The sequence below is a fragment of the Microcaecilia unicolor genome, chromosome 6 (genome assembly GCF_901765095.1).
Source record: "Microcaecilia unicolor chromosome 6, aMicUni1.1, whole genome shotgun sequence".
Lineage (NCBI taxonomy): Eukaryota > Metazoa > Chordata > Amphibia > Gymnophiona > Siphonopidae > Microcaecilia > Microcaecilia unicolor.
Window position 1 is genome coordinate 297147925 of NC_044036.1, and position 21300 is coordinate 297169224.

The window sequence follows — 21300 nt, forward strand, 5'->3', positions numbered from 1 at the left end:
TCATGGTACTTCTTTTATTAGGTCTCAATTTGCTGCTTTCAAGTTTTCCTCTTTCATTCTATGTCTTTACTTGTTCATTTTATTATTGTTATGCTGTTAAAAAAAATTGTAAGTTTGATTTTAAACTGTACCTACTGTACACCACCTTGGGTGAATCTCTTCATAAAAGCAGTTAATAAATTCCAATAAATAAATAAACAGGATGGAGTCGGTCCAGAAGGAGGTCTTTGTCATAAAGCGTATGGGGACAGACTTAATGATCTCAATATGTATACTTTGAAAGAAAAGTGGGAGAGGGGAGATATGATAGAGACATTTAAATACTTACGTGACATAAACGCAGAGGAGGCGAGTCTCAACTAAAAGGAAGCTCTGGAACGAGGGGGCAGAGGATGAAGGTGAAAAGGGATAGACTCAGAAGTAACCTGAAGAAATACTTCTTCACGGAAAGGGTGGTGAATTTGTGGAATGTCCTTCTGGTGGAAGTCGTGGAGATGAAAGTAGTATCTGAATTCAAGAGAGCTTGGGATAAGTATCACAGTACTCTAAGGAAGTGATACAGAGAGTAGATGGCATGGATGGGCAGACTGGATAGGACATATGTTTTTTATCTGCCTACGTTTTTCTATATTTCTATGTTTCACTTACAGCGCATGTTTTTGACATGCGCTGAGGCCAGGGGTGTAGCTATGTGGGGCCACGGGGGTATGGGCCCCCATAGATTTGGCCCTGGCCCCCCGCCGCCAACCCCTTTGACCTCCCCTCCTGCCGCCAATCCGCCGCCGCTACCACCGCTGTCGGGTACCTTTGCTGGCGGGGGTCCCCAACCCTCACCAGCCGAAGTCCTCTTCTCTGGCGCGGCCGCGTTGCTGATCTGCAAGTCTTCTGTTTTTGTAAGTCTGACGTCCTGCACCCAATGGCGATGGTGGGGGAGGGTTGGCAGTGGCGGGAAGAGGGGGTTGAAAGGATTGGAGCCGGGGGGGGGTCAAAGGTGGTGGCAGTGGTGGTGGGGTCAAAAATGGCAGGGGGCAGGGGTGTAGCCAGTATGGGGCCTGGGCCCCTGTAGATTTGCCCCTGGACCCCCTCCCACCGCCAACCCACCATCGCCTACCTTTGCTGGCGGGGGACCCCAACCCCCACCAGACAAGCCGAGGTCCTCTTCTTACCAATCCCGCGCAAGGCTTCGTTCAGGACATCAGACTAGAACGAAGCCTTGCACGGGATTGGGAAGAAGAGGACCTCGGCTTGGCTGGTGGGGGTTTGGGTCCCCCGCCAGCAAAGGTAGGCAACGGTGGGTTGGCGGTGGGAGGGGGGTCGAGAGGGTCATCGGCAGGGGGGGGACAAAGTTGGTGGCGGGGGGGGGGTGTTCAGCAATGGCGGGGGGGGGGGGTCGGCGGCACCGGGGGGGGGGCTAAAATGTTCTCCCTCACCTCGGGCTCTGGACCCCCCTCCCGCCCGCCAAAGTCTGGCTAAGCTCCTGGCTGAGACCCCCTTTTACCACAGCGGGTAAAAGGCTGTCTTTTTCTGAAGCAAGGAAATGGCCATGCAGTAAGTGAAACACTTACTGTGTGGCCATTTCAGAAGAGAGCCCTTACCACCACCCATTGAGATGGCGGAAAGGGCTCCTGTGCTAACCCAGTGGTAACCAAATTACCACTGGTTAAGTTCCGGCACTACAAAAATAGGACGTATTTTTTTAGCGACGGAAATGGTATATGCTAGGGTCTTACCACCACGTAGTAAAAGGGCTCCTAAGGCCTATATTTACCACAGCTTAGTATAAGAACCCCTAAATGTAAATGCAGATTTTGAAAATGATAAGCAAATTGTTCTTTAAAAATTGCTCAAAACTTCCACTGTTAGGACTAAGCCCAAAACTATCATTTTTTTGTCTGCATAAATATAGAATAAATTTTGACCAAAGCAGTAGGCTTTGTAGATAAATTCTAGATCAAGAGGTATTTACTTTAAAAGTATTGAATGAAGTCTTTATAAAGTATCTCCCTAAATATTTGTGCCTGCATACCTCTCTCACTTCCTCTTCAAATCCAAACAGCTTCTACAAACAAAAAGGGTTTTGATAGTCACATATTTACTCTGTGGAAAAAGTAATGGTGAAGCAGCTTTCATATATATTTAGAGGACAATTTTTAGAGAAATTTTATCCAAGTAGATTCCATGAGGTGAAAATCGTCTGCCTCACAATGGCTGAAAGCATGCATGGGCTTTAATAGTGCATATCCTTTCAGCCAGGTTAAAGAAAAAAAAAGTTCCTAGGAGAGTGGGGTGTTATTTTGGGGAGAAAAACAATGAGAGTACATTTGAGTTTCCAGAGCACACATGGTATTTTGCTGCAGAACTAAGAGGCAGTCGGATCATAAAAGTAAGCTGTGGTAAAAATTGGCCTTAATTTATGCTTATGCGGGTTTTTCCCGTGTGCTACTGCAGCCGGAAAATGGACGATTTTGTATTTTTTCCATGAGCTGATGCTGCCACTAGTGCACAGCCGTTCAAAAACGTTATTTTGGGAACAATTACTGACACCTATTTTGTAGGTGGAAAGGGCTAATGCAGTATCTGATTAGCACTGGAACACTCACTCTCCATTCCCCTGACACACCCCCTCAAAGCCACACTGAGCCCGCAAAGAGGTGGGAAAATGTGGGATACAAATACAAACAATAAAAAAAAATTCAGAATTAATTTTTAGCACGTGGGTGGCGTGCGCCAATTAAGGACTTAGGGGTCCTTTACTAAACCACGGTAGAAAGTGGCCTGCAGTAGTGTGGGTGCTTGTTTTTTGCGCTCGCTGGGCCATTTTTTACTGCGGCTGGGAAAAGCATTTTTTAAATGGGGCAGTAAATGGCCGTGCGCTAACATTAAAACTAGCACGCAGCAATTTACTGCCTGAGCCCTTACCACTACCTATTGACTCATGTGCTACTCATGCGGTAATCAGGCAGCACGCGCCAGTGTGACCGCGCTGCCAATTACCACCAGGAATGCCCCCCGCGGTAGAACATAGAAATTTATTTTCTACCATGGGAAACGACACGTGCCAACTTCAAAACTATTGCAGGGTGCCCGCGCTACCCCTGTGAAAGTGCCGATGTGGCATGCGCTACTCGCACATTAGCCCTACCGCTGCTTAGTAAAAGGGCCACAAAGAGGGGCATAATCGAAAGGGGCGCCCAAGTTTTCCTTAGGACGTCCTCGCAGGACGTCCCGGTGAAGGGGTGGAGAAACCCGTATTATCGAAACAAGATGGGTGTCCATCTTTTGTTCCGATAATATGGTCGGGGACGCCCAAATCTTGACATTTAGGTTGTCCCTAGAGATGGCCATCCTTAGACTTGGACATTTCTGATTTTTGGCGATAATGGAAACCGAGGACGCCCATCTCAGAAACGACCAAATGCAACCCTTTGGTCATGGGAGGAGCCAACATTCGTAGTGCACTGGTCCCCCTGACATGCCAGGACACCAACCGGGCACCCTAGGGGGCACTGATGTGGCCTTCAGAAAAAGCTCCCAGGTACATAGCTCCCTTACCTTGTGTGCTGAGCCCCCCCAAACCCACTACCCACAACTGTATACGACTACCATAGCTCTTACGGGTGAAGGAGGGGGCACCTACATGTGGGCACAGTGGGTTTGTGGTGGATTTTGGAGGGCTCATATGTACCACCACAAGTGTAACAGGTGGGGGGGGGGGGGGCTGGGTCTGCCTGCCTGAAGTGCACTGCAGTACCCACTAAAACTGCTCCAGGGACCTACATACTGCTGTCATGGAGCTGGGTATGATATTTGAGGCTGGCATAGAGGCTGGAAAAAATATTAAATTTTTTTTTTTTAGCCCGAGTGATATTAGGGCATCGCACTGCCTGGTTACCGCTGCGGACCTCTTATTGCCACCTCAATGGGTGGCGGTAAGGGCTCGCTGCTGCATGGCCACTTGGTATGAGTTATCTCACCGCGTGGACATTTTTTGGTGGGAGCTTCTACTGGTTGCATAAAAAAGGCTCTGGCACGCAGGAAAAATGACCCTCGCTGCTAGTGCAGGGCCCTTTTCCCCGCAGCTTAGTAAAAAGTCACCATGGGGCTCTTTTATTAAGCTTTATTTATTTATTGGGATTTATTAACCGTCCTTATGAAGAGATTCACCCAAGGCGGTGTACAGTAGGTACAGTTCAGCATCGCTTTGTAGGTAAATGGCATTAGCGTACCGCAACGTTGGACTTTCCTGTGTGCTAAGCCCATTTCCAGTGCAGCCATAAAACAGGCATTTTTTCTATATGTAGAGTTTCTGGCCATGTAGCTAACATTAGCATCAGCATGAGGTCATTTTAAAAAAATGAACACAGGAGCACATACTGCCTCCTGTTTAGGAGGTACTAAGGGCTCCCTCGTTATGGATACATTACCAGTTAGCATGCCAATGATGTCAGCGCGATATACTCCTCCCGAAAAATAAATACCGCTTACTTAGCACATGCAAATAGCAAAATTAATACATAATGCTCTAGTGCATCCTGTATTAGGCCATTTTCCCTGTGTATGTAAGCAGTGGCGTAGCAAGGGCGGGGCGGTGGTCTGCCCCGGGTGCACACCGCTGGGGGGGTGTCGGCTCTACTGGTTCCCTGCTCCCTCTACCCCGGAACAGCGGGACTGACACCCCCCCAGCAGCATGCACATGGCAGGCAAGAATGCACTCGGGTGGGGGGGCTTGGGCGATGCGCCAAGGGGGGGTTGATGCGCCAAGGGGGGGAGCTTTGGTGATGCACCGAGGGGGGGTGTCATGCTGCAACCAGGGGGGGGGGTGCAGTGGCGAACTGGCCTGGGTGGCAGCCGCCCTTGCTATGCCACTGTATGTAAGCACTTAGGGGTCCTTATACAGTGCAGCGGTAACCCAACACGGGCTTACCACTTGCTCTTCTGGGACTACTGCCGGTGCAACTTGGCCATCAGTGGTAGTCCCGCCCCAAGCGCGCACCATTTCTGGGAGAAAAAGAAAACTCCCAGAAATTGCTTGCATGGTGGTAACCCAGTGGTAATCAGGCATCGCCATGTGGTGCCAGTTACCGCCAGGTTAGCATAGGAGTCCTTATTGCCACCTCAGAGGCCCTGCGGTAAGAGTTAACTTACCATATGGTCATCTGTGCCTGGAGTGTTTTTCCCGCTGCAGTAAAAAGGGCCCTGGTGTGCGGGAAAATGGCCTCACTGCTAGTGCAGGGCCATTTTTCCCGCAGATTGTTAAAAGGACCCCTTAATGCAGCTTAGTAAAAGGGCATCTTAACCCTTCATTGCCTCAAATCCAAACTCAAGGTTGTGAGCTCTTCAGGGACAGAAAAATACGTACTGGACCTGAATTACACCACTTCAATGGCTTGCAGACAGTATATAAGAAATAAAATAAATTAATGTTTGATTTTTCCTTAATATCCCTTCATATATATATTTTTTGTTTGATAAACTGTAATTATTATTATTCTTTTGCATCAAATATGTACAGATGGCTTTTCTTTGTACATTGCTTAATTACTTTGTAGCAAGCAGTATGTCAGATGAATAGAATAGAATCTTTGTTAGAGATTGGCTGGTTGCACACCGGCAGGGATTTGAAATGCAAACAGAGCACTGGAAAGCGTTGAATGAATATGTTGTAAATTTAGGGTGAAGTTGTGTGTTTTGGATTTGGAAATATAAGTGACTGACTTCCTAATGAAGCTCCCTGGCAGTAGGATAAAGCACTTGTTTATTACGCAGCATAACCCGTTAAACGTTTTCTAGTTGCAAAGGACTGACAGATCTAACAGTCAGATGGTAAGTGCTTCGTCTTCACCACACAAGGAGAGAGAAATTTAAAAAGAAAACATTCTTCAGGTAACACAATATATAATCCTTGTATGTAAATACTTTTACACTCACTCTTTAGAGATATTCCATGGGGAAAAGAGCGAGCAAGATCTTTGGGTAGGTGAAAATGTTTTTATTTTTAAAAACAATGCAGGTAAATTTCTCTAACATTTTTATATGCACATTTTATCAGATAAATAATGCACCACACACTTTTATTTTTTATTTGTTTGTTTATTTATTTACAAGCCGTTAGAGCCCATTAAAACGGGCAAAAGAAGCACCGTCAAGAAAGCAGTCTGAGCCCCGCCGGGTCCAGCCAAGCCCCCGCCCAGGAAAGCCGTAGAGGGAAGCGCCGGCTCCCAGGCCGGTCTGCGGTCACAGAAGCGGCGGCGGCAGCTGATCAGACCTGTCGGTCTGTGCCTCGGAGCCGCTGTTGGACGATTCCCGCCCAGTGCTCGCCGGTCACCCACAGCTGTGTTCCTGTCTGTAAGTTTAACTACGCCGGGAGAGCAGTGGCGTAGCTACGTGGGGTCTGAGGGGGCCCGGGCCCCCGTAGATTTGGCCCTGGCCCCCTGCCCCACGATCCCCTTCAACCCCCCCTCCCGCCACCAACTCTCCCCCGCCGTCGCTGCCCGCCCTGTCGCCGCAAATTATACATTTTTTGAAGAGAGACTTCCTTCCACGCTCGAGTAGCGCCTTTCTTCAACGAAGTTCCGGCAATCAGCTGTTTCGACACCAGCGACGCTGCCGGCGTCGAAACAGCTGATCGCCGGAACTTCGTTGAAGAAAGGCGCTACTCGAGCGCGGAAGGAAGTCTCTCTTCAAAAAAGGTATCATTTGCGGTGACGGGGCGATGGCGGGGGAGAGTTGGTGGCGGGAGGGGGATTGAAGGTGATCGTGGGCAGGCCGGCAGGGGGAGGGTCCGATGTGGTGGTGGTGGCAGCGGCGGTGAGGGGGGGCGGCTAAACAGTGCCCCCCCCCCCACCTCGGGCTCTGGCCCCCCTCCTGGCGAGGTCTGGCTACGCCCCTGCGGGAGAGATGTGTGACGTACGTCAGTCACTCTTCATTTATATAGTAGATTTACATAGGTATTTATACTGTCCAAACAAAAGTCTTGGGGACGGTTCTAAATTAAGGGATCATTTTACAAAGCCCAGGGGCGTAGCCAGATAGTGGATTTTGGATGGGCCTAGACAAGAAGTGGGTGGGCACTAAGTGTCCCTCCCCCCCCCCCCCCATCTTAAAAAAAAAAAATCTCAGCTGGCAGGAAAGTGCTGCTCTCCACCTCAGCAGTCTGCAGCAGGCATGCACTGAAAACGGAGCATGCGCAGCTTAGGAAGTTCAGACTGCTGAAGTGGAGAGCAGCATTTTTGGCCCCAACAGAGGGAGGTCTTCAGCTGGTAGAGCTTGGGATCCCCACCAGCTACTGCTAAGGGTGTGCCGCTGTTGGGTGGGCTTGAGCCCTAAGTGGGTGGCTACGCCACTGACACAGCTGTGGTAAAATGTGGCCTGCAGTTAAGTGGGTGCATGCTTTTGGTGCACACTGGGCCATTTTGTTTTTTTACTGCGGCTGGGAGCAGTAAATGGCCATGCAGCTATTTACTGCCTGAGCCCTTACCGCAACCCATTGACTTATCAGTAAGGGCTCATGCACTACACACGTAGTACTCGTGCAGCGCATGTCAATGTGGTCATGCTGCAAATTAATGCTGGGAATGCCTCTCTCCCCCCCCCCCCCCCCCCGCAGTAGAAAATAGAAGAATATTTTCTACCGTAGGAAACAGCGCGTGCCAACTTCGAAATTATCACCAGGTGGGTGTGCTAACTGGACAGTAATGTCCATTTGGTGCACGCTATGGTCATGCCGCTGCGGGTGAGCCGGAGTAGTGAGCCCTTGGGCTGCTGCCAGAGACCGGCAACAGCAGGAGAACCTCCCAAACTGGAAGCGAGACTCGACCAGGTTTGGCTGGACAGAACTCTGAAGCGGACTTGGCCTGGCAGGACTGGGACCAAAGGCTGGAACAGACTTGGCTTGGCTGAACTGGAACCAAATGTGGGAACAGACTTAGCTTGGCTGGACTGGATTCAGGATTTCCAGACAAGGCAGACACAAGCAGGGTAGGGCAGAAGCAAGGACAGACAGGGTGATACAAGCAGGAGGGGAACTAAAGCTGAAGACAGACAGGGCAGAGACTCAAAGTAAGGAACTGAAGACACGCAGGGCAAATACAACAGAAAGGAAGCTAGGACTGAAGACAAACAAGGCAGATACAAACAGGAAGGAACTGAAGCTAAAGACACACAGGGCAGAGACAACAGTAAGGAAGTTAGGACAGAAGACAACCAAGGCAGATACAAACAGTAAGGAACTGAAGCTAAAGACACACAAGACAAGCACTAGCAGAGCTAGAACTGCAACAAGCACTCACAGACGAAAGCACATCTGAAGACCTCTGATGCATCAGGAGCTTAATAAAGGCAATTACAGATGAGGTCACAGGTGAGACTTGGCAGCAGAAACACCGGGGCAAGTCTGGAGTGCTGGAACATCAGGACCGGAATGGAACCTGGAAGATGTCTGGGAAACAGGAAAAAGTCCACCGCAACCACAGGGCCAGGTCACCCGGGAGCAAGGTGAGTGTAGACATGAAATACAGTCACAATCGTGACAGCTACACATGCGGTAGCCCTAACATTGTTTTGTAAAAAGGGCCCCTAACATCCTTAAATAAAACACAAAACACCTGAAGAAACACAGCTTCTCAGTCCCCTCCCAATATAAAACTCTATGAGGTCCATATTCAAAGTGATTTAACTGGGCAAGAGAGGGTGCTGGATGGTTACATTGCTTGTGCGAGGCTATTTACTGAGATTCAGCAGTTCTTAATCAATTAACGTCACTGAATATCAGCACTAACAGCTAAATTGAAAAACAGCTATTTTGTGAGTGATCCAGCAGCAGAATCATTACTTATGTGATTAAGTGCCAGCATTTAGTACTTAAGGAGGAGATTCTATATACGGCGCCTAAAAAAATCGGTGCTGACTAAGCATATTCTATAATCGGCGCCTAGGTTTAGACACCTATTATAGAATATGATTAGTTGATATTTCAGTGCTGATATCTGCGTGTATCCATTTACTCCAATGAAAACATGGCGCAAAGATTTAGGTACACTGGGCCATATTCTATAAATAGGCGTCTAAATTTTGGAATGCCCATGAAATGCCCATTTCTCCACCCATAACCACGCCCCTTTTTGCCTCCACACATCAGAAGTTTGGCACACATCATTACAGAATTCACTTAGCGAGTTGTGCACCTAAATTCTAATCAATGCCAATTAGTGAAATCAGAAACTTGACTGACAGCGCCCCTCAAACTGGACTCAGGAGCTTGGCTGGGAGCGCCCCGCGAACTGGACTTTAACTGAGGCTCGGTCTGAAGCACCACTCGAACTGGCCTTAGGAGCTTGATAGGAGGTGCCCTCTGGACTGGAAGCGGAGGCTCCACCTGAACCACCCTTCGGACTGGCACCGGAGGCTTAGTTAGAAGCCCCCCTCGAACTGGACTCGTTGGCTTGACTGGACGGGTCACTTGGACAAGAACCGGAGACTCGACCCGGAGTGCCACTCGAACAGGACTTGGAGGCCCAGGTAGAAGTATCCCTCGGACTGGACTCAGAGGTTTCAAAGGGCTTGCCACTTGAAGGAGGACTGGAGGCTCAGCCCAGAGCGCCACTCGAGCAGGAATCAGAGGCTCAATCGAAAGCTTCCCTCGGACTGGACTCGGAGGCTTAAGTGGAAGCGTTACTTGAACTGGAAGCGGGGACTCAGTATGAATCACCCCCTGGACTGGACTCAGGCGCCAAGGTGGTGGCACTACTTGGACTGGAATCAGAGGCTTGGTCCGACGTCTCACTCGGCCTGACCTCTGAGACTGCTGAGGAGCCCTGAGCGGAGAAATCCCACAGCGCCTTCTTTCGGCCTTAGCCTCAGGAGCTGGACTGGAACTGGAACTCTGACCCGGAGCTAGACCGGGACCACTCATCCACCTCCTTGCCGCATGGGCCTCAGGAGTATTCCGCAGAGCCGTCTCCAAGAGAAGTTGGACGCGGTAAAGGAAGAGCTTGGTAGAGGGATCCAAAGCAGAAACTGGGTTTTCAAAAAACCTTCACCCAGAAATGCACTTTCTCTCCGCTGCCACCTCAGGAGTATCCTTCAGGGCTGGATCAGACAAAAGTTGTACCCGGTAATCCTGGAGGGTCATTAACAAATCCAAAGAAAAAATCGGGTTGGAACTGGAATCCGAACTGGAATCAGGAGCTACACCGGGGTTGGAACCCGGATTGTACATAGGGAACAAAGTCATGGGCAGGAAGCACACCTGGACTGATGATCTTGCCGGACTCATGGCCTTTGCATTCTGTCGTGTTCTCGAGGACTTTGGCATTCTGTCAGGCTTCTTCCCTGGGAACCCTGGGTACGTGAGTCCTTGGACCACGGCCGAGGAGCGGCAGTGGCAGGCAAGATCACCTTCGGAGCAGAGAAGAGACAAGGCTGGAATGGAACCCCGGACTGGAGTCCTGCACTGGAACACTCGGGACTGGAACGCACCGGACTGGAACACCCTGGAGTAGGCTTCACCTACGCTTAGCTGCCTTTCCCCGAGGGTTGAGCCCTCAGGTTCGAGCAGCCGGTAGGGCTTACAGGAAAACCAGAACTGGAACCAGCAACAGGAACAACCGGAGTCAGGATCCAGCCGTGCTCCCAGGTACCTAGGCTAATGTGAGACAGGCAGGCAGGGAATGTCCGGGTTCAGGCAATAGTCCGAGACAGGTGGCTGGCAGAGAAGATCTGAGTATAGGCAATAGGCAGAGACAGGTGGCTGGCAGAGAATATCCAAGTATAGGCAATAGGCAGAGACAGGCGTGGTCAGGTTCAAAGCAGGAGTCTCTGGGCAGGCGGCTAGCAGAGCAGTAGATAGGTACAGGCAAGGGTCAGAACCAATAGCAAGACTAGGGCTGGAGCTCCAGTAACAAGGAGAACTGGCAAAGGATAAGACTAGGGCTGAAGCTCCAGAAACCAAGGAAACCCCACCGGGGAAAACCAGAGGCTAAACTCAGGAGACCTAGAAGCTGTACACAAGCAGAGCAGTGCCCAAGCTAACTAGGCAAACACTAGGAACTCACACAGAGCAAACACAGAAGAACTAGTAAGCTGTACACAGGCTACCAAGCAAGGCTGTGCCCAAGCTAACTAGTCAAACACTAGGCAATCACACAGAACTGGACAATGTAGCAGTGCACAGAGCACTCTAGCATACCAGGGACCTTATACGATGCAAAGGCTGCAGTCTCTAAGTGATTAATAAAGCCCTTCAACACCAGAGACACAGCTGCAGCAATCTCTAAGTAACTACGGAGGCTGTTCAGGCACAACCCACAGAGCAGGCAGAAAGCACAGTGAAACACAGAGAGGCTTCCCACACCCAGGTGTAGTGTAGTGAAGCAATTAGAGTCATGCTGGAAGCAGCCAGCACAGAGAGAGAGAGAGAGAGCTAACCCAGGCAACACCCACAGGTGCAGTATAGTGAGGCAATTAGTGTCATGCTGCTAGATGCAGCCAGCACACAGAGCCAGAGCTAGCTCAGAAAGGACAGACAGAAGAAACAGGAGCCAGCTAGGAAGCTGACCCCCAGGAACAAGGTAAGTCTGAGGTTGGTCACGGCCACAGACGTGACAGTTACGCGCAGTGTTATAGAATCTGTGCTCTATAAAAACAAAAGCAAGGGGGGAAAATGCGTGACACATATGCAGAAGAGTTTTGCTATAAGCTCAGCTCCTGTGCTCATGCGCCAGGCAAACCCGAAAGTGAATCACACATTGGTTGGCATCTGTTTTCTGCACCTTTGAATGTAAGTGTTTCAACTTTTTTTTTGTACTTGCAATGCTTGTATTTAAACACAGGAAACAGGCACCAATGTGCGCTTTCACTTTTGGGTTTGCTTTGACTCGCACACATTCGGCTCTCACTACCAATGCTTAGGGGCTTGCACGGGCTTCCTTCTGCTTCCAAATTAAATAAAAGCAGCAGATTTTAAAGAAAGAATCATGAGAAATCCTCTCTTCAAACACTCTAACACTTGCTCCGAGCTGGTGTTAATTTTTTTTTCAGTGGTAAGGTGGCTCTGTTTCGTGCGCTGTTCTCTGAGCATTGGGAGAGATTAGGAAATGACCTCATTAATGTCCGTTTGACCATATTAGCCTGTTATTTCATGTTGTCTCCCAAGCAAGAGCCTCTGGACATTCTGTGCTTACTAATGCGGACGCTAGTCTGGCGCTAATCACTTCTAGTGCCTGCGTCTGGTTTTGAGCATTGGCCCCTCAGTTAACTGGACAAATCAGACTGTATAAAACACTGTTCCATCTTTATCCAGTTTTGCTTAAGTGATTTAGGGGTCCTTTCACTAAGCTGTGTTAAAAAGTGGCCTGCGCTAGTTTGAACGTCTGAAATTGGCGCGCGCTGGGCCATTTTTTTACTGTGGCTGGGAAAAAGGCATTTTTTAAAAATGGGGCAGTAAATGGCCGTATGCAAATATGAAAAGTAGCGCGCGGCTGTTTACTGCCTGAGCCTTTAATGCCACCTATTTTACTTGGCGGAAAGGGCTCACGTGCTACTCGTGCGGTAATCAAGCAGCACATGGCAGTGTAGCTGTTCTGCCGATTACTGCCGGGAACGCCCCTCGCAATAGAAAATAGAAAATTATTTTCTACCATAGGAAACGGTGTGCGCCAACTTCAAAATTACCACCAGGCACCCGCACTAGCCTGGTGGTGGTGTCGATTTGGCGTGCGCTACATGCGGGTTAGCCCTAGCGCAGCTTAGCAAAAGGGCTGCTAAGTACAAATATCGCACTTAACTCGATAAAAGATAGACCCGGATATTCAATGCTGGTGCTTGGACATGGCGAAGCATTGAGAATCAGGGAATAATGCCAGTGGTATCCAAAGAAACGGTGACCACCATCAGCTGAATATTTACACCTCCAGTCATTAAAAAAGCCCCCAAACCATTTCTCTATGTGACAGCCCACTTCTCCCATACCACAACTTGTTATCCTTAATAATCCACACTGAACAGAGCCTTGGAGCACCACTGATGGTAATTTATTTTACAAGACACGTACCCTGGTAGAAAATGCAGTGGTTCGAGCAGTTGCCAATCATGCGATCCTCCACCCTGGACTGTCAATACAATCTCACCAGCTGAGTCTTCTGGAGAGAACCCGCTCAATTTGACCTACAAATAATGTGGTCCCAAATCATCTAATGCTTTAAAAGCTAAAATCAAGGCCTTGAAATGGATTATCTTGATAACAGGGAGCTAATGTAAATCAGCTACAAATGGGAAAAATGTGTTCCTGAACTTTCATCTGCTGCAAAACCAATGCAGCCACATTCTATACTAATTGTAAGCAATCTAATCTCTGTTTAGATAATCCCAAGTAAACAATATTACAGTAGTCTAGACGGGTACTAATAACTTTCTAAAAAGAAAGTTAACAAACCAAAAAAGAGAACCACTATAAAAGTGAACACACCAAAAATTATAGTGGATAAATCACATTATAAATGTACTGCAGATTGTAAAACGTATACTATAAACACACAGTTTATGACATTCCTTAGAAATCCTTTTGCTTTCTTTGTATTTCCAAAAAGGAGGAAAAAAAGACCTGAGTTGGCTGTGACTGTCTTACCTAACAAAAACAGCAGTCAGGTAGACAATTATAATACACAGACAGCTCACGGTTCTCTATCTTTGGTCTTAAAAAACCTCCAGGTTTTTTAGGAATAGATCCTAAGGAGCTTAGCCGAGATTGGGTGGCACAGCCGGTGGCGGGAGGCGGGGATAGTGCTGGGCAGACTTATACGGTCTGTGCCAGGGCTGGTGGTTGGGAGGCGGGGATAGTGCTGGGCAGACTTACACGGTCTGTGCCCTGAAAAGGACAGGTACAAATCAAGGTAAGGTATACACAAAAAGTAGCACATATGAGTTTATCTTGTTCGGCAGACTGGATGGACTATGCAGGTCTTTTTCTGCTGTCATCTACTATATTACTATGTTAAAAAAAAACCTCCAAGAACATTTTTTATTCAAAATATAAACATGAAATCTTCTTAGATCTAAACAAAATGCATATATACTTTCTTAAATCTTATAAGCAGAAATACACATGTATATGCCGTGTGTTTGAAAAATCACTTAACTTCATAGCTGGAGTGGTCCCAACCAGTGGCGTAGCCAAGGGTGGGCTTGGGTGGGCCCAGGCCCACCCACGTTGGGCTCAGGCCCACCCAGTAGCAGCACACCTATGATGTAGCTGGCAGAGATCCCCAAGCCCCACCAGCCGAAAATTCCCAACAACTGTCTCTCCTGCATACCTTGTAAATAGCAGATCTTTGTCTGCAGCAAGCAGCGACTGATACATACTGCTCGCACCAGCCCCAGGGTCTTCCCTCTGATGCATTCCCATCTATGCGGAAACAGGAAGTTGCATCAGAGGGAAAGCTGTGGGGCCAACATGAGCAGTATGTATTAGTTGCTGCTCGCTGCCGGTGAAAATCTACTATTTAAGTGGGTATGCGAGGGAGGGGGGATGTTTGAGAGACTATATGGCATGCAGGCGAGAGAGGGAGAAACCAAATCACTTGTGGGACAAGGCGGAGTTCTTCTGCCCACCCATCTTGGGCCCAGGCCCACCCAAAATTGGGTGTCTGGCTATGCCCCTGGTCCCAACGGGGACCCGTTTCACCAAATAGGCTTCCTCAGGGGAAAATGCTCACTGCCAACCTTTTGTGTTATCCCTTTAGTGTCCAATGTTCCCATCAATCTGTTCCCATATGGCTTATTACAGGAACATTGGACACTAAAAATCTCTGCCTGCCATTCAAATGGCTTACTTGGAACTATACGTGCAAGAAGCTGAGAGACAATGAAGAGACACCCTAACCTATGGGGTTTTTGATGATGATCCTACGATTAAATTACAAGATCATATCAAGACTGTTGTGGGAGAGGCATTTTTGAGCAATATATTGACTGCCAAAGAAATGTGTTTTTTTTTTGTGTGTGTTAGTACTCCACATATTCTACGGATATATTTTGTACCCATAATTCATAAGAATTTGAATACACTGATTGTATCACTTTGTCATATGGTACTAGAACCATTGAGTAAATTTGTAGACTGTTTTTTACAGCCCAAAGTGAAATTAAATCTTATCTTCAGGACACTACTTGTTTTTTGTATGCAATCAAACATATAAAAGGCGAGTGACCGAACTCACTCGCAAATGCGCAGTAAAGACCCTCTCTGTCCCGCCCCCGCGTCAATATGTGATGACGGGGGCGGGACAGAGAGGGTCTCTACTGCGCAAGGGGAGGGACGAAATTGCCGTCGCTACCGCTCCCCCCCCAAGGTCGCCGCCGCCACCCACTCTCCACCCGGGCCGGGCATTCGCTCTGCTATAGAAACAGCCGGGAACGGAGCACACAGCTCAGCTGAGCTGCCGTCGCCTTCCTTCCCTGCCTGTGTCCCGCCCTCGCCCACGAGGGCGGGACACAGGCAGAGAAGAAGGACGGCAGCTCATCTGAGCTGTGTGCTGCGTTCCCGCGCTGTTTCAATAGCGAAGCGAGGGCCCGGCCCGGGTGGAGGGGTGGCGGCAACTCCGGGGGGGGGTCAAAGCGGTGACCTCGGAGGGGTAGCGGCGAGCTCGGCGGCGGGGGGGGGCCTTTCAACCCCCCCCCCCGTCCTATACTAGCCCGTTTTTACGGGCTCAACGCCTAGTCTATGATATACAATTGGCTCCTGATTCATTATTGGTAACTATGGATGTTGTATCCCGATACACTGTTATTCCTCGGCAAACAGCTTTAGAGATAATACAGAACAAGTTTGAGTCTCGGGATGGTCTTCAGCTTATTCCTACATATTTCTTATGAAACTGACTATAGTAATAACAAAGAATTATTTTTGTTTTCAAGGGTGATTTTTTCAGCAACATCAGGGAGCGGCGATGGGAGCCTCCTTGGCCCCCTCTGTGGCCAATTTGGTCATGGCTGAATTTTGAAGAGAAATATATTTACTCCTCCAACTGGTTTCAGTATATTAGATTCTGAAAACGTTACTTAAATGATATCTTTTTTATTTGGGAAGGAGGCTATGAATTATTACAACAGTTTCAAGTTTGGATTAATACCTTAACGTCTGTTTTTCAGTTTACGACTCAATTTGGTAATACCACTATTCAATTTTTGGATGTTCAAATATGTTGCAAGGATGCATGTATTCACACTACACTTTATAGAAAGAAATAGCTAGGAATACGCTATTGCATTTTGACAGTTTTCATCCATATACATTAAGTGTAAATCTTCCTACTAGTCAGTTTCCTAGAGTACATAGGATTTGCTCTGCAGATGAAGATTTCGAAATTCACGCTAAGGCTCTGTGGGGTAGATTTAGAGCCCAGGGTTATACCACATCAGCAAAGAAAAGAATATTATCATGCACAATATGCTTACCATGAGGCTTTGCAGCAATACTACACCGCACACAATCATGATAGATTAGTGGCTTGATATATGGCATACACCACTCATATATCATTAGTTACATACTTGATGTATAAGTTTAGGAATGTACTTCAGATTCATCATTGTTTTCAGGAACCACTCATTACTGCCTACCAACGAGGACGGACTGTAGGGGAAATGTTATCTTTTTTATTATTTTTTATTTTATTTTTATAATTATTTTACATCATATTTCAAGGCTATACACTTGAATTTGAAAAGTGTTAAATATTTCGAGAATATAATCACTAAAGGAATTTTGAACAATTACAATATAATAATTGAAATATAACACTCAAGTCCACAAGAATGGGGGGATCCAAGAATCAAATCTCAAGAGGTATTCAAAGGAAACAAATATATTAATAATACAGTAAATACCTTGACATAAACAGGAAATTTAAATTATTATACTCCAGTTGTACTTTTGGAGGCTATGAAAGACGTTAATTGTGAAGGATCTGAAAAAACATATTTAATCAAATTATGTGGAATAACACATTTACAGGAGAATCTGAAATAAAAATACTCCTCGTAATTGGAGAACTGCCGGTTTTAACAAAATAAATTGTTTTCTTCTTCTTTGAGTCTCTTTTGAGACATCTGGAAACAAATTAATTTTTAATCCAAGAAATAATCTATCCCTGTTTCTAAAGAACAGCCTAAAGAGCCATGCTTTATCTGGTGTTAGTGCTAATGTGGCTATCAAAGTTGCTGGTTTGGCTTGTTCTGTCATCTAAAGATGCGTTTTGTTCTTGCTGAACCAGTTCTTTTTGTGGAACATAATAAACTTGGTTAAAAGGTGGTAAACTTTCTTGAGGAATTTCCAAAATTTCTTGAAGGTACCTTTTTAACATATCTATTGGTTTCACCATTTTAACCTTTGGAAAGTTTATAAATCTGAGGTTATTGTATATCACATAATTGTCATAAATCTCCATCTTTCTCCTCATATTTACAATATCTTTCATCATTACATCTTGTAGTTTTCCAATGTTTGAAATCTCTTTATCCATTTTTTCTCCTTTTTCATTGAATAGCTTCATATCAGATTCATTCTTAACCGTTCTTTGTTCAATCAAAGATACTTTCTCGGATAAATTATTAGTTTGATTAGTAAAAGTTTGTACAGCTTGAGACATTAAATCCCATAAAGAATCGAGAGTTACCTCAGCCAGTTTCTCCAATGCTTCGAAATTTCATTTCCTCTCTGTCCTCGGTTTTGGTCGTCCTGGGGGTCTCCAACTGCCCCTCTATCTTTCCCTCTAGTTGGATTGGAGCGTCTATCTTAGGGCATTCCTCGACGTTCTGTGGCGGAAGTCCCTCAGATCCTCTGGAGGGAGAGCTGGTCAACCGGGGCTGTGGGGGCGGAGTCCTCTGATCAGGGCTCAGCGTAACATCCTGCTCGAAAGACGCTGATAATTCCTCTACCAGCCCGGCGCCTATCATGGGTCCGCTTCCGGTCACTATATCCTGTCCCAAGGTCCTCAAGTATCAATCAATCGGACCGGAAGGTAAGGGGGAAGGCGGCACAGAAGCTCGGGCTGCAGCCCTTCCCCGTCATTTTGACATAATTCACTGCTTAGGGAATGAGGTCCTCAGCGTGTCTAGGTAGTGGCAGCCATCTTGGATCCCCTGGACAGCCTCGAAATGCTATCTTATAAAAGATTAGACTATATTGCTGAGGAAGTCACTATTAAGGGTCATGACATCTGTGGTGAATGTCTGTAGTGCGCTACTGCAATCACTGGTCCCATGTGGGATACCCCTCAACATTTTAAAACTATTTCCCGAGACAATACAGACTGTAATTCTGATTTTGTCATTTATGCCATACTATGTCCCTGTGATCTTATTTCTCTTGGAAGGACTTCTAGATTTATTAAACAGCGACTTATTGAGCATAAATCCCGAATAAATTGTAGGAATGTTCAAGCTTCTCTAGTGTCATATTGGTTGGAGAAGAACCATACTTCTATTGATATATGCTGGCGAGTGTTCAAACAGATCCATTTGGGGATGGAGGGTGGCGATGGTCTATCTTTACTTAATTATAAGGAACAGTGATGGATCTATATTTTAGACACAGTGGCGCCTGCAGGCCTTAATCTTGAAATTGATTGGTTTTCCCTGATTTGAGGTTTCTGATTGGTTGAGCTGTGTACGTTGTCATTATAAGGGTGGCGCTAATAGTTACAGCACCATTTTGAAGTATGCTGAGAGATGTTAACAGCATCGGTATAGCTAAGCGATTATATTGAATTGATTGGTAGTATTTTAGAATTTGTTACTAGTTTATTTTAGTAACTGTCTCTTTTACATTTATTTAGGACCAAGCCCTGACGCAGCATTACAAAACATATCATGTTGGCGTGGGTCTGAGACAGTGAAATATTCATGAAGTTGATTAAGATAAGTGATTCCAAAAAATGTTTAAGGGAATTTGACATTAAAACTAGTTCATTAAATATTTGTGTTATGAGATATACGTTTCTGTGAAACGTTGTGAGACCAAAGACAATGCTAGTGAGTTGTTGGGCAGTGCTCCTGGCATGAAACAAGACACAGCCGAGGTCTCTTGTTTTATAGTTTATCTCTGCCTATCTATACCTTTTATGGCATTGCGCTGGGCTTTGTTTATGCCAATTTTTTAGTGCCATTTATAGAATCTGGCCCTATATGTGTACCCAGCCTTAGCTGGGGGAGGGGGGAGGGTACAGATGACCAAGGAAAGCAATGACAAACCACCCTGGTGAGAGACTGCCAAGAAGTCATCACACAAATGCTGGTCCCCATAAGTCATTCCCAACTTGGTACAAGGGGGTACCTTTGCCTAGCTGTCTATGCTACCTTTATAAATTGCAGCTCCTTCTATGAGATCAACTGTTAAAACTGTTGATCAAAAGTACTTATAGAATCTGAAACTACAGCTACATAGACAAAAAAAGTATATATATATCCTATATAATAATTTGCACCTCCAACCATAGGAGCTGACTCTGTGGATGCTGTGGGTGCTTGAGCACCCCCAATATTGAGAAAATTCCTTGTATGTGTCCAGGGAGGGGTTATTTCCATTGGGCTTAGCACCCCCAATAATTTTGAAAAGTTGGCTCCTATGCCTCCAACATTCCATGTCTGGCTGCCTGGGTTCGTAACATCTCCTGGCTGCCTGGGTTCATAACATCTCCTGACGTCAGCCAGCCTCCAGTGTTCCATACCCCCTCACTGTCCTGCCCTCGCATCAAGACGTAATGACGTCAGAGGGTGGAACAGTGAGAGAGGGAAGGGAATGCTGGAGGCGAGCTGACGTCAGGAGGGATGTTACGAATGGAAGCCAGCGCCAGCCAGCCAGAGAACGTTCAGGTACAAATCGAGGGGAGGAGAGAATCTCGGGACATCAAGGGGAGGGAGGGAGTGGAGAGGAAGGGAAGGGGAGGGCAGGGCAGAGGAGAATTGATGGATATGGATGGGATGGGAGGACAGTAGAGGAGAGAATCGCGGGACACGGATGGGAGGGCAGGGAAGAGGAGAATAGCTGGACATGGAGGGCAGTGGAGGGAAGAATTGCTGGACATTGAGGGGGAGGGCAGGGGAGAGAGAAAAAAAAAAGCTTACATGACAGCCTTCCTAGGGCCCGTTTCATTGTTGAAACAGGCATGGTTCCACTAGTATATATATATATATGGGTCCAAGTTCTTTTTAAATGCTGACCATAACTGGCTAAATTAGCCCCAGAATTTCAGTGTCAGGTCATGTCTAGGCACCAACACTGAATATCTGGTGCTAATTTAAGTTGTGCTGGGTGCTGGAGTTTATGTGGGTCCCGGTCGATATTCAGCTGAGACTCACATACCAAAAAAAAAAAAAGTTCTCAGCCACTCTGATCTTCCTTCCCACTCCAGTCCTTGTCCTGGTCCTGATCTTCCTCTCCCCTCCCCAGTGACACCAAGCCCCCTACCCTTGACCAAGCTAAACCTCCCACCCCCTCCCACCCCTTCTCCATACAGGATAGGCCTCCCCCAGGCCTACCTGAAGTCCCTGGTGGATCAGTGGAGGCAGTGAGGACAGAAGCAAAGCCCACTCGCTCCTGCCCCTAGCGGTTGCCTCTCCAACATGACTGCCATAATTCTCATGTCAGCCTTGTTGTACTACCAAAGTATCGCGAGGCTGCCACTAGAGTTGCAGCAGCCATTTTGGAGTCGCAGCAGCTAGGGATTGAGCAACTGGGCTTTGCTCCTGTTCCCACCTTCCCCACTAGACCACGAGGGATTTTAGGTATGCTCAGGGGGGAGGCTTATCCTGCCTGGAAGATGGGTGGGAGGAGGGGGGGTTAGCTTGGTCAAGAGGAGGAGACTTGGTGTTACCAGGGAGAGGGGAGGGGGTATTGGGACTGGAGCTGGGAGAGAGTGGATGACTGAAGACTATTTTTTTTGTTATGTGGTGTCAGTCAATATTCAGCCATCACCCATATAGCTAAGCAGTCGGATTTAGGATTGCTCACAAGCAGCCCTAAATTCACCCAGTTTGCTATGTGGGTGCCGGCACTGAATACTAGGTTGGCGGCGGGATGGGGGGTCGAATATGGCGGGGGGGGGGGGGCGAAAGCAGGGGGGGCAAGGGCTAAATCTGTGGGGGCCCATGCCCCCACCTAGCTACGCCCCTGCTTAGAAACTCTGTCCACAGCTAAACCGGGCTTGAGCGTTATACCTTGCAATAGGTGAGATATTATAAGTACTTCTACACAACTGCCCCCCTCCCTGCTTACACACACACACCCTCCTTCTTTGCTGTTGCTGC